The sequence below is a fragment of the Globicephala melas genome, chromosome 5 (assembly GCF_963455315.2).
Source record: "Globicephala melas chromosome 5, mGloMel1.2, whole genome shotgun sequence".
Lineage (NCBI taxonomy): Eukaryota > Metazoa > Chordata > Mammalia > Artiodactyla > Delphinidae > Globicephala > Globicephala melas.
The window spans coordinates 83,913,080-83,924,972 of NC_083318.1; the positions used below are offsets into that span (position 1 = coordinate 83,913,080).

Genomic DNA, 11,893 nt, shown 5'->3' on the forward strand with positions numbered 1-11,893 from the left:
ATAAGAAGATAAACCTTAATTTTATATAATTTTACATTGTGATTACTATTATTCTTATCATTAAATATCATTGATCTGTGTCTCTATTTTGTTCCTGACAATATGCAATATGACTTACCTGAAAAGCTTATTTAATCCCTCTGAATTCTATGAGGTAAACAATATTACCATTACCATTTGGAATTACCAGCTTATTAGCAAGAGAGAAAAGAAGTCAAGGGTTTTTATATCATGCTATGTGTCAAAAGTATTAAATGACATAGCAAGAAATGAACGTGTCTGACTGATATGTCAAAAACAAACAAACAAACAACAAACAAGCAAACAAAAACTTGTACTCTTAAAGAAGAGGTAAAGAGTAGGAAAATGAGGGGATAAAATCAGGACCAGGACTGCTTTTATATTGATTTGTGAAAATAGTCCAGTCAATTTTTTAAAACAAATATCCTAGAACTCTCATAGCTTCCATTATTTGTGCTTGATTTTGAGCAGAAGTTTGAGATGAACAAACAATATTCTTAAGCCTCTTCAGACGAAATTAACCATCTGTAATCTCCTCTATACATTTTCTAGTAAAACATTTGTGCAGTGAAATAAAGCTGGTTTAATATTTTACTTTGACCCTTTTATAATATTGAATACATTAGGGGGGGAAAAACCCTGAAATATATCTCAAAGTTTACCTAGATGTTTATTAATAGAAATATGGGCAAGATGCACCCTGGATTCTAGAGTCAGCACAACTGACTTCAAATCACAATGGTTACTTCAAGCTGTGTGACCTTAAGCAAGATATTTCACCTCTCTAAAAGCCCATTTCCTCATTTTCAAAATGGGTAGACTCATAGAGTCAGAGTGTGTTATATAAGTTAACACATGTATTGCACATACAACAGTGCATGACATGTAGTAAGCCCTTGAGTGAGCATTAACTGTTATTATTATCATATATGCAATAGAAAGCAAGACACAAACTAGATATTTAACACAAAAATGCACTAAAACAGTTTATCCAATCCCAAAATTAATATTTTATCTTTGATTGCAGTATAAAATTTTTCTGGGGGGAAAAATGTTCTACAGAATTGATCAATGAAATGTTTAAAGCAACTTGGAAACCTAATGGTAACATTTAGCAGTTTTATGTGTAATATAAAGGCACTGATTTAATCTAAAACTTGTATATCTTTCACTGACACACACATATACATGTTCATTTATGACAGGATCAAAACAAAGCTTCAAGAAACAGATGTCCATCACTCAGCTCTCAATGTCATAGAAAAAGAATCTATTGGCCCTTTCAGAAATATATCTGTATCCAGCATCACTCAACAGGTATATGACTCCAATTTACTTACTTTCTATGAATGGTTCATGAAAATGAGTCTTTTATGATATGTTATTCCCTCTACATTAATGATTTGATAAATGAAGATTGAATACTAATAATAAATTATTAACTTCTGGGTGACAAAGTATCTCAAATGCTGTTGAATACTTACAAGCAGTGCTAAGGTCTATATGATTACTTAATCAGATCTCAGGGGATTATTGAGAAATCCAATGAAATGAAAATTAGCTATGTTTTTTATCTTAATATACAGCGGGTTCTCCTTATTGTTACCATTTCAAGCAGGGGTGATTTGCAACCATTAATTAGATAATTGAATACAAATTAGGCTCTTTTTCCCCAAAGGAAAAGGCTTAATTTTCAGATATTCAAAAGCTGTTGTCCATTTGTTGTATTTGTGGTTTGATTTGAACTTCCCACCAATTAATGTGTTATTATGTGGTAAAACAATCATTCAGACAGGAGAAAGAAATGAACTAATCACTGTTCCTCACAAAATCACAAAACCTTGAAGACTGAAGAGGTAAAGAATATAAAATCCTTAAGCAGACAATTTATGAACCATCAGTTTTCCAAGGATCTCACAGATACTGCATTAGCTGTTTAGTCAAGGCTGTGGTAATGAGTAGAGACCAAAATTTCAGTGGCTTATAATAGAACATCTGTGTAGGTATGCAGGTCATGGGGGGCTGTTCTCCAGACAAAATCTTTCAGTCACTCAGTTTGCTAGACATTTTGCTATCTTCGGCATTGGTTTCCAATGTCAGACTGTTCTTATTAGCATAATCAAGTCTAAGTTGCCAAGTCGGTTTCTAGCTGCAGGAAGAGGGAAGAGAAAGAATGAGAGTGCATGGGAGATTTTTGTGTTCCACTGTGGAAGTAGCACTTATCATTTTTTCTCAAATGCAATGGCCTGGATTCAATCACAAGGCCACACCTGAAATGCAACCTGAACAAATATAGTATGGCTGTGCACCCTAAAATAAAAGGACATGGCTTTTGATGAAGTACTAGAAATCAGTGGGGGAGAATGTATTTATCTGAATATGCCCATTAAAGGAAGGAAATTAAGTAGTCTACTGATGAAAAGGATAAAATAAGTTCAAGTAAAAGATTTAACAAAACTAAACATAAGTAGAAGAAGACTGAATCAGGAAACTCTCATCAGACACTGAATCTGCTGGCACATTGTATTTGTACTTCTAAGCCTCCAGAACTGATCCATTCCAGGATCACACATTGCATTAAATGATAACAACATACAGCTGTCAGTGGATGACTGCGATAGAAAGGTGGTGAAATCACATTAGAGAAGATCACAGAAATTCAGAATACCATTCATTTCTTCATTCTTTCATTTCTTCATTCTCTAATGGAGGAGGAGACAAGATGGAGGAGTAGAAAGAAGTGGGCTCACCCCTTCCTATGGAAACACCAAAATCACAACTAACTGCTGAACAACCACGGACAAAAAAATGCTGGCACCTACCAAAAGAATACCCTGCATCCAAAGACAAAGAAGAAACCAAAATGAGATGGTAAGAGGGTGCAATATTGATAAAATCCAACCCATACCTGCTGTGTGGGCAAGCCACAAACTGGAAAACAATTAGATCACAGAAGATCTCCCACAAGAGTGAAAGTTCTGACCCCCACAGGAGGCTCCCCAGCCTGAGGGTCTGATATTGGTAGGAGGAGCTCCCAGAGAATCTGGCTGGGAAGACCGGTGGGGTTTGATCTCAGGAATTCCAAAGGACTGGGGGAAACAGAAATTCCACTCTTGGAAGGTGCACACAGTGTCTTGTGCACACAAGTAGCAGGGGGAAAAAAACAGTGACTTTATAAGAGACTAGGCCAGACCTACCTGCTAGTATTGGACAGTCTCCTTTGAAGGCGGGAGGGTAGGGGATGGCTTTGGCTCCCTGCAGGGACAAGGACACTTGTTGCAGCTGTTCTGGTGAGTACTCATTGACATGAGACCTCTCGGAGGCAGCCATTTTCTCACCAAGACCTGGCCCCACCCAACAGCCTGTAGGCTCCAGTGCAGGGATACCTTAGGGCAAACAACCAAGAGGGCAGGAACACAGCCTCACCTATCAGCAGACAAGCTGCTTAAAGTCTTCCTGAATAAACAGCTGCCTGATAAACACACTCCCTCACACAGCCCTGCCCACCAGAAAGACAAGACCCAGCTCCACTCACCAGTGGGCAGGAACTACTCCCTCCCAATAGGAAGCCTGCACAAGCCTCTTAGAAAGCCTCATCCAACAGGAGGAAGATAGTAGAAGCAGGAAGAACTACAACACTGCAGTCTGAGGAATGAAAACTGCAATTAGAGAAAGTTAGACAAAATGAGATGGCAAAGGAATATATCCCAGATGAAGGATCAATTTAAACCCCAGAAGAACAACTAAATAAAGTGGAGACAGGAAACCTACTGGAAAAATAATTCAGAATAATGATAGTGAAGATGAAAGATGAAACAGGACCTCGGAAAAAGAATGGAGGCAAGGATCGAGAAGATGCAAGGCATGTTTAGCAAAGACCTGGAAGAACTAAAGAACAAACAAACAGAGATGAATGATACAAGAACTGAAATGAAAAATACACTAGAAGGAATCAACAGCAGAATAACTGAGGTAGAAGAATGGATAAGTGACCTGGAAGACAGAATGATGGAAATCACTGCCACAGAACAGAATAAAAAACAAAAAGAAAGAAAAGAAATGAGAAAAATCTGAGACCTCTGAGAAAACATAAAGTGCACCAACATTTGCATTATAGGGGTCCCAGAAGGAAAGAGAAAGAGAAAGAACCTGAGAAAAGATTTGAAAAGATATTAGCTGAAAACTTCCCTAAAATGGGAAATGAAACTGTCACCAAAGTCCAAGAAGTGCAGAGAGTCCCAGGCAGGATAAACCCAGGAAGGAACACATTGAGGCACATAGTAATCAAATTGAGAAAATATTAAAGAAAAATATTAAAAGCAACAAGGGAAAAGCAACAAATAACAAACAAGGTAACTCCCATAAGGTTATCAGCTGATTTCTCAGCAGAAACTCTGCAGGCCAGAGGGAGTGGCACAAAATATTTAAAGTGATAAAAGGGAAGTACCTAAAAGAAAGAATACTCTACCAAGCAAGGCTCTTGTTCAGATTCAATGGAGAAATCAAAAACTTTACAGACAAGCAAAAGACAAGAGAATTCAGCACCACCAGACCAGCTTGCAATAAATGCTAAAGGAACTTCTCTAGGCAGAGAAGAAATGGCCACAACTAGAAACAAGAAAATTACAAATGAAAAAGCTCACCATTGAAGGCAAACATACGGTAAAGATAGGAAATCATCTGCACACAAATATGTTATCAAAACCAGCAAGTGTGAGAAGAGGAGAACACAAATGCAGGATACTGGAAATGCATTTGAAATTAAAAGCCCAGCAACTAAAGCATCCTTGTTTATATGTAGATTGCTATGTTAAAACCTCATGGTAACTACAAACTGAAAGTCTACAATAGATACACACACACACATACAAAAGAATCCAAACACAAAACTAAAGTTTGTCATCAAATCACAAGAGAAGATAACAAAAGAGGAAGGGAAGAAAAAGGACCTACAAAAACAAATCCAAAACAAGTAACAAAATCCAATAAGAACATACATATTAATAATCATCTTAAATGTAAATGGTTTAAATGCTCCAACCAAAAGATATAGACTGGCTGAATGGATACAAAAACAAGACCCATATATATCCTGTCTACAAGAAACTCACTTCAGATCTAGGGACACATACAGACTGAAAGTGAGGGGATGAAAAAATGTATTCCATGCAAACAGAAATCAAAGGAAAGCTGAAGTTGAAATACTCCTATAAGATAAGAAAAATAGACTTTAAAATAAAGACTGTTATAAGAGACAAAGAAGGACACTACATAGTGATCAAGGCATCACTCCAAGAAGAAGATATAACAGTTGTAAATATATATGCACCCAACATAGGAGCACCTCATTATATAAGGCAAATGCTAACAACCATAAAAGGAGAAATCGACAGTAACACAATTTAGTGGAGGACTTTAACACCCACTTTCATTAATGGAAAGATCATCCAGACAGAAAATTAACAAGGAAACATAGACCTTAAATGACACATTAGATCAGATGGGCTTTATTGATATTTATAGAGCATTCCATTCAAAAGCAACAGAATACACATTCTTCTCAAGTGCACATGAAATATACTCCAGGATTTATCATATGCTGGGAGACCAAGTGAGCCTCAGTAAATTTAAGAAAATTGAAGTCATATCAAGCATATTTTCTGACCAAAACACTATGAGATTAGAAATCAACTACAAGAAAAAGAACTATAAAAAACACAAACACATGGAAGCTAAACAGTATGCTACTAAACAACCAATGGATCACTGAAAAATCAAAGAGGAAATCAAAAAATATCTAGAGACAAAAGAAAATGAAAACATGATGATTCAAAACCTATAGGATGCAGCAAAACAGCTCTAAGAGGGAAGTTTAAAGCAATACAATCTTACTTCAGAAAACAAGAAGGATCACAAATAATATAAACAACCTAACCTTACACCTAAAGCAACTAGAGAAAGAACAAACAAAACCCAAAGTTAGTAGAAGAAAAGAAATCATAAAGATCAGAACAGAAATAAATGGAATGGAGACAAAGAAAATAATAGAAAAGAACAGTGAAATTAACAGCTGATTCTTTGAAAAGATAAACAAAATCAATAAACTTTTAGCCAGACTCATCAAGAAAAAGAGGGAGAGTGCTCAAAGCAATAAAATTAGAAATGAAGAAGGAGAAGTTCAATGGACACCACAGAAATATAAAGGATCTTAAGAGATTACTACAGGCAACTATATGCCAGTAAAATGGACAACCTAGAAGAAATGACCAAATTCTTAGAAAGGTACAATCTCCTAAGACTGAACCAAGAAGAAATAGAAAATATGAAAAGACCAATCACAAGTACTGAAATTGAAAGTGTGGTTATAAAATTCCCCAAAAAAACAAAAGCCCAGGAACAGATGGCTTCACAGGCGAATTGTATTGATATCAAACCTTTAGAGAAGAGTTAACACCTATCCTTCTGAAACTATTCCAAAAAATCTCAGAGGAAGGAATACTCCCAAACTCATTCCATGAGGCCACCATCACCCTGATACCAAAACAAGATAAAGATACCACACAAAAAAAGAATATTCCAGGCAAATATCACTGATGAACATAGACGCAAAAATCCTCAACAAAATACTAGCAAACTGAATCCAACAATACATTAAAAGGATTATACACCATGATCAACTGAGATTTATCCCAAGGATGCAAGGATTTTTCAATATACACAAATCAATCAGTGTGTTACACCATATTAACAAATCGAATAAAAAACATATGATCATCTCAATAGATGTAGAAAAAGCTTTTGACAAAATTCAATGCCCATTTATGATAAAAACTCTTCAGAAAGTGGGCATAGAGGGAATATACCTCAACATAATAAAGGCCATATATGACAAACCTATAGCTAACATCATAGTCATTGGTGAAAAGCAGAAAGCATTTCCTCTAAGATCAGGCACAAGACAAGGATGTCCACTCTCGCCTCTGTTATTCAACTTAGTTTTGGAAATCTTAGCCACAGCACTGAGAGAAGAAAAAGAAATGTAAGGAATCCAAATTGGAAAAGAAGAAGTAAAACTGTCACTGTTTTTAGATGACATGATACTATACATAGAAAATCCTAAAAATGCTAGCAGAAAACTACTTAAGCTTATCAATGAGTTTGGTAAAGTTGCAGGATACAAATTAAATATACCGTAATCTTTTGCATTTCTATATACTAACAACTAAAGATCAGAAAGATAAATTAAAGAGACAATCCCACTTACCATCACATCAAAAAGAGTAAAATACCTAGGAATAAACCTACCTAAGGAGATAAAAACCTATACTCCAAAAAGGATAAGATGCTGATGAAAGAAATCAAAGATGACATAAACTGATGGAAAGATATACCATGTTCTTGGATTGGAAGAACAATATTGCCAAAATGACTATACTACCCAAGGCAATCTACAGATTCAATGCAATCTCTATCAAATTACCAATGGCATTTTTCACAGAACTAGGACAAATTTTAAAATTTGTGTGGTTACACAAAAGATGCTGAATAGCTAAAATAATCTTCAGAAAGAAGGGCAGAGCTAGAGGAATTTGGATCCCTGACTTCAGACTATACTACAAAGTTACAATAATCAAAACAGTATGGTACTGGCACAAAAACAGACATATAGATCAATGGAACAGGATAGAAATCCCAGAAATAAAATCATACACCTATGGTCAATTAATCTACACCAAAGGAGGCAAGATTATACAATGGAGGAAATGCAGTCTCTTCAATAAATGGTGCTGAGAAAACTGGACAGCTACATGTAAAAATATGAAATGAGAACAGTCTTTAACACCATACACAAAAGTAAATTCAAAATTGATTAAATCCTAAATGTAACACTGGATACTATAGAGCTCTTAGAGAAAAATATAGGCAGAACACTCTTTGAAATAAATCTCAGCAATATATTTTTCAATCCATCTCCCAGAGTACTGGAAATAAAAACAAAAATAAACAAATTGGACCTAATTAAACTCAAAAGCTTTTGCACAGCAAAGGAAACCATAAACAAAATGACAACCCACAGAAACCAAAAGACAACCCACAGAATGGGAGAAAATATTTGCAAATGACACGATTAACAAAGGATTAATCTCCAAAATTTACAAACAGCTCATGTGTCTTAATATCAAAAAAACAAACAATTCAATCAAAAAATGGACAGAAAACTTAAATAGACATTTCTGCAAAGAAGACATACAGATGGCCAAGAAGCACATGAAAAGATGCTCATTATTAGAGAAATGTAAATCAAAACTACAATGAGGTATCACCTGACACCAGTCAGAATGGTCAGTTTAAAAAAATGAAAAAATCTGCACAACCACAATGTGGTAATAGATAAAAATGAGCAGCAAAGAAAAGTTAAAAGTGCATTAAATGAGCCTGTAAACTAAAATTCTAATACATGTAAGGAAAGATAGTAAACAAAATCAATAAGCGTTCTTAGACAAAATGAAAATAACGGAACAATCTGAAAAATGAATAACTCAGAATCAATATACAATTAGTTTCTAGTCACCATAACTATTTTTATTCCTGTATTCTGTAATACACTTTTGTGTACTAGATGAGTTTTGAAAACTTTTTGGCACATGGTGTATGTTCATATTGGGGTATTATTTGTTTTTGTCACATTGTGTATTCTTTTCATTATACTGTGGAATAAGACTTATTCTTTGTTTTTCTCAATTAAAACTGGTAACTTTCCTTGATATCAACTAAAGGACTAACTATCATATACAATGTTAGAAAATGTATTACTACATATGCAATTCATCTTACTTGGATAGATTATCATAGTTGCTGCTGAATTTACTCAAGGAAAATTACTTTTTAGCCATATTACATGAAAATTGAAATCAGAGAAACAAACATGTTGAATGCCAATTGCAGCTTGGATTTACTGTGTTAATCTACATGTTGTTTACATAAATAAAGGGATATTGAATAGAGGAAAAAAAACATGTGTTTGGCATTCAGTAAACCTGATGTCAAATATTAGTTCTTTAACTTAATCATGTGTTTTGAATAAGTTGTTAAAGCTTTCTGAATGTCACTTGGAAACGAATTTCCTCATGTCTAAAGTAGTTGTGATATTGCATGAGATAATAAGTGTAAGGTAGTTTTTACATTGCCTGACACTTCCTGGCTGCTTGATAAATAGTAGTACTTATTGTGGATATTTTATTATCTTTGTGATTATTAGCTTATCTTACCACCTCTTGAAATATGCATATAATTTCATCTTTGGTTTGTTTTCAATATTAAATAAAAAATTTACCTTTAAAAAATACACTTAGTAACCTATATTCTTCTGAGCATTGACACAGCATTAAGAGGTACTGGAGTAAAGAAACTAACTTCCCTGCAATTCAGTCCAGCACTGTTGTTTGAGCAAAAAAGTGTATGTGTTGGTTTTCTACATGGTATCAGGCATTGGCCTTAAAACACAGGGCTTACAGTGCTTTGTCCACATGGTAGTTTTGTAAGTGCCAGATTTCACAATAATGAACCAGTTTGATCTATTGTCTATGCTTTAGATCCATGTAAAGAGGATATAAATCCATATCACATTCAAAAATGGTATGTAATAAAAAATTGATTCATTATTAAGAAAGTTGTATAATTTGCAACCACTTCTAAAAATTGGTTACTTATTACTTATTCTGCAATTTTTTGTTTTAAAATAGTACTGTTATTTTCATATTGTATTATTCTTCCATTGATATTACATTTCAAATTTTCCTTTATTATGGTAGCAAATGGGAAAAAAAATTTCACCCTAGAGATTACTACTAGTGAATATTATTGAATAAGTTTAGGATACATTAATGGATAACGCACCATCAGTTGGTTTGTACAATTTGTTTGGTGCATATCCCTTATCGTTTCAGGCTGGCATAATTGTGCTAGTAGGCACGTCTCTGACAAAAATCTGTATATGGTAATTTCACAGACAAAATTTTAATTTGTATAAATATGATGTCTCAACTTAAACAGCTTTACTTATGTTCTTGATGATGCCATGACTTTCTTTTCCACATTAGAATACCGAAAGACAGATCTTTATTTATTTATTTATTTATTTATTTTTAAATCTATTTATTTATTTTGGAGGAGGAGCCAATGTAATGGCTAGTCTTTATTGGAAAGAAGAAACTGTACCCCATATTTTGAGTGAGTTAGTGCAAGGGGTCGGTGGGCCAGCTGGTGGGGCACCAGCTTGTAATGGGTTTCACAGCTAGGGTATTGCTGGGCCTGGCCTTTGTGTGGTCAGAACCAGATAACAGCACAGTTGTCCTCTAAAAGGATGTAGACCACTATCCGCTTGTTGGTGATGGAGGGGACTAAATTAGGGTATTCCTTGCTACCCGAGGCTGCCTTTGGGGCAAACATTTTATGGGTCTGGTGCCTGGCATGCGGCCAGCATGACCTCCCTCTCCAGCCCAGTCGCTTGCTCATGACCAGTAGGAACACCACCTCCAGATGCCATAGACCGCACTGCGGCGACTCCATTGGGAACGCAGGTCCCTAGGGCCTGCGCGCCCAGCGCTCCAGCTCCGCGGAATAACCTTGAAGCCATCATGCCTAAAACAGATCTTGAATTGTCTGAAATCACAGAAGAAGGGTAGTTGATTCTATGTCATTGAGGCTAGGTCATTCAGCTCATCTGGAAATTCTAAAAAGCTTTCCTAGGTTAGTATGAAGTTCGGAAAACCTAGTGAGAATATATAATAGTTCTAGGAAATGAGAATAGAGAACTTTTAAAAGATTATTCTAGGACTGCTCCTACAACACAGTTTTCCTTGAATGGATCTTATGAGCTATCCAGGTAGATCGAGCCAAAGCTTTGGGTAATTGCTAGCGTATCTGAAATGCTGCTTTCATTGAGTACTCAAGTGGCAACATTTTTTGTAGTGTATAATCTGTTTGCTATTTATCCCTGTCTATTAAAAAACAAACAAAACAGGAACTATTTCCTTAGTAGCTTTTATGTCTTTGTTCTGTTAAATTTGCCTCTTATAATCTGCTGAAAGCTAGCACTTAAAACAGCGTTCATGGTTTGTGTGTAAAATTGATTGTTTTAAATTACATTTGACTTGAATTGGAGAGTTGGAAAGGTGGCAATTGGAAATGTGAGTCTAAAATTATTGTGTTCACATTAGTCTGGACTTTAAATCTTAACAGTTCCTATGTTCTGTGTAAAAGCCAGCAATAACAACAAAAACAAAAAAACAACAAAAAAAGAAAAGTATCTTATATATGGTTGGAGGTGTGCAGCAGGTAATACTCTCCAGAACAACATAACCTGGAACATTGCTCAAAATTCTCTTCATTTAATGTATATGCCTTTATCCCATATCTATTTATTTATATGAAACAGAATAAAATTCATATTAAATGGCTCAACAGTTCTGATATTTCTGTTATAAATGTAGAAAAGACATATGAAAATATATTTTAATAAGGATGAAACAAAGCTTATTTTTTTCCCCTGCCAGTTCTAAGGGGGAAAAAAAAAACAAAGGCAAAATCTTAACTACCACCTATATAGATTTCCTAAACTGTATTGCGATTCTTAACATATTCCATTTCTATCACAATAAATCCATTCTTGGTTAACTCCTCATTCTTTTAGCAATTAACACAATTTATCGGGTCATGAATATGCAACAAAAATAACGCTTGACAGATTTTTTTCCATCCTAGTTATGAAACCAGGTTTCATTTTTCCATATGGCAGTCCAACTGCTGGCACAATTGTTTTATTTCACTTGGCATTGACTGCCCTATTACTGTCTTCCATTGCCTTTTCTTA

General features: G+C 35.0%; 1 pseudogene; it reads right to left on the minus strand.

The window, feature by feature from the left end:
* Positions 1-10,209: 10,209 nt before the first annotated feature.
* On the minus strand, positions 10,210-10,657 carry LOC115865717 (cytochrome c oxidase subunit 5B, mitochondrial pseudogene; annotated as a pseudogene).
* Between the last annotated feature and the right edge of the window lie 1,236 nt (positions 10,658-11,893).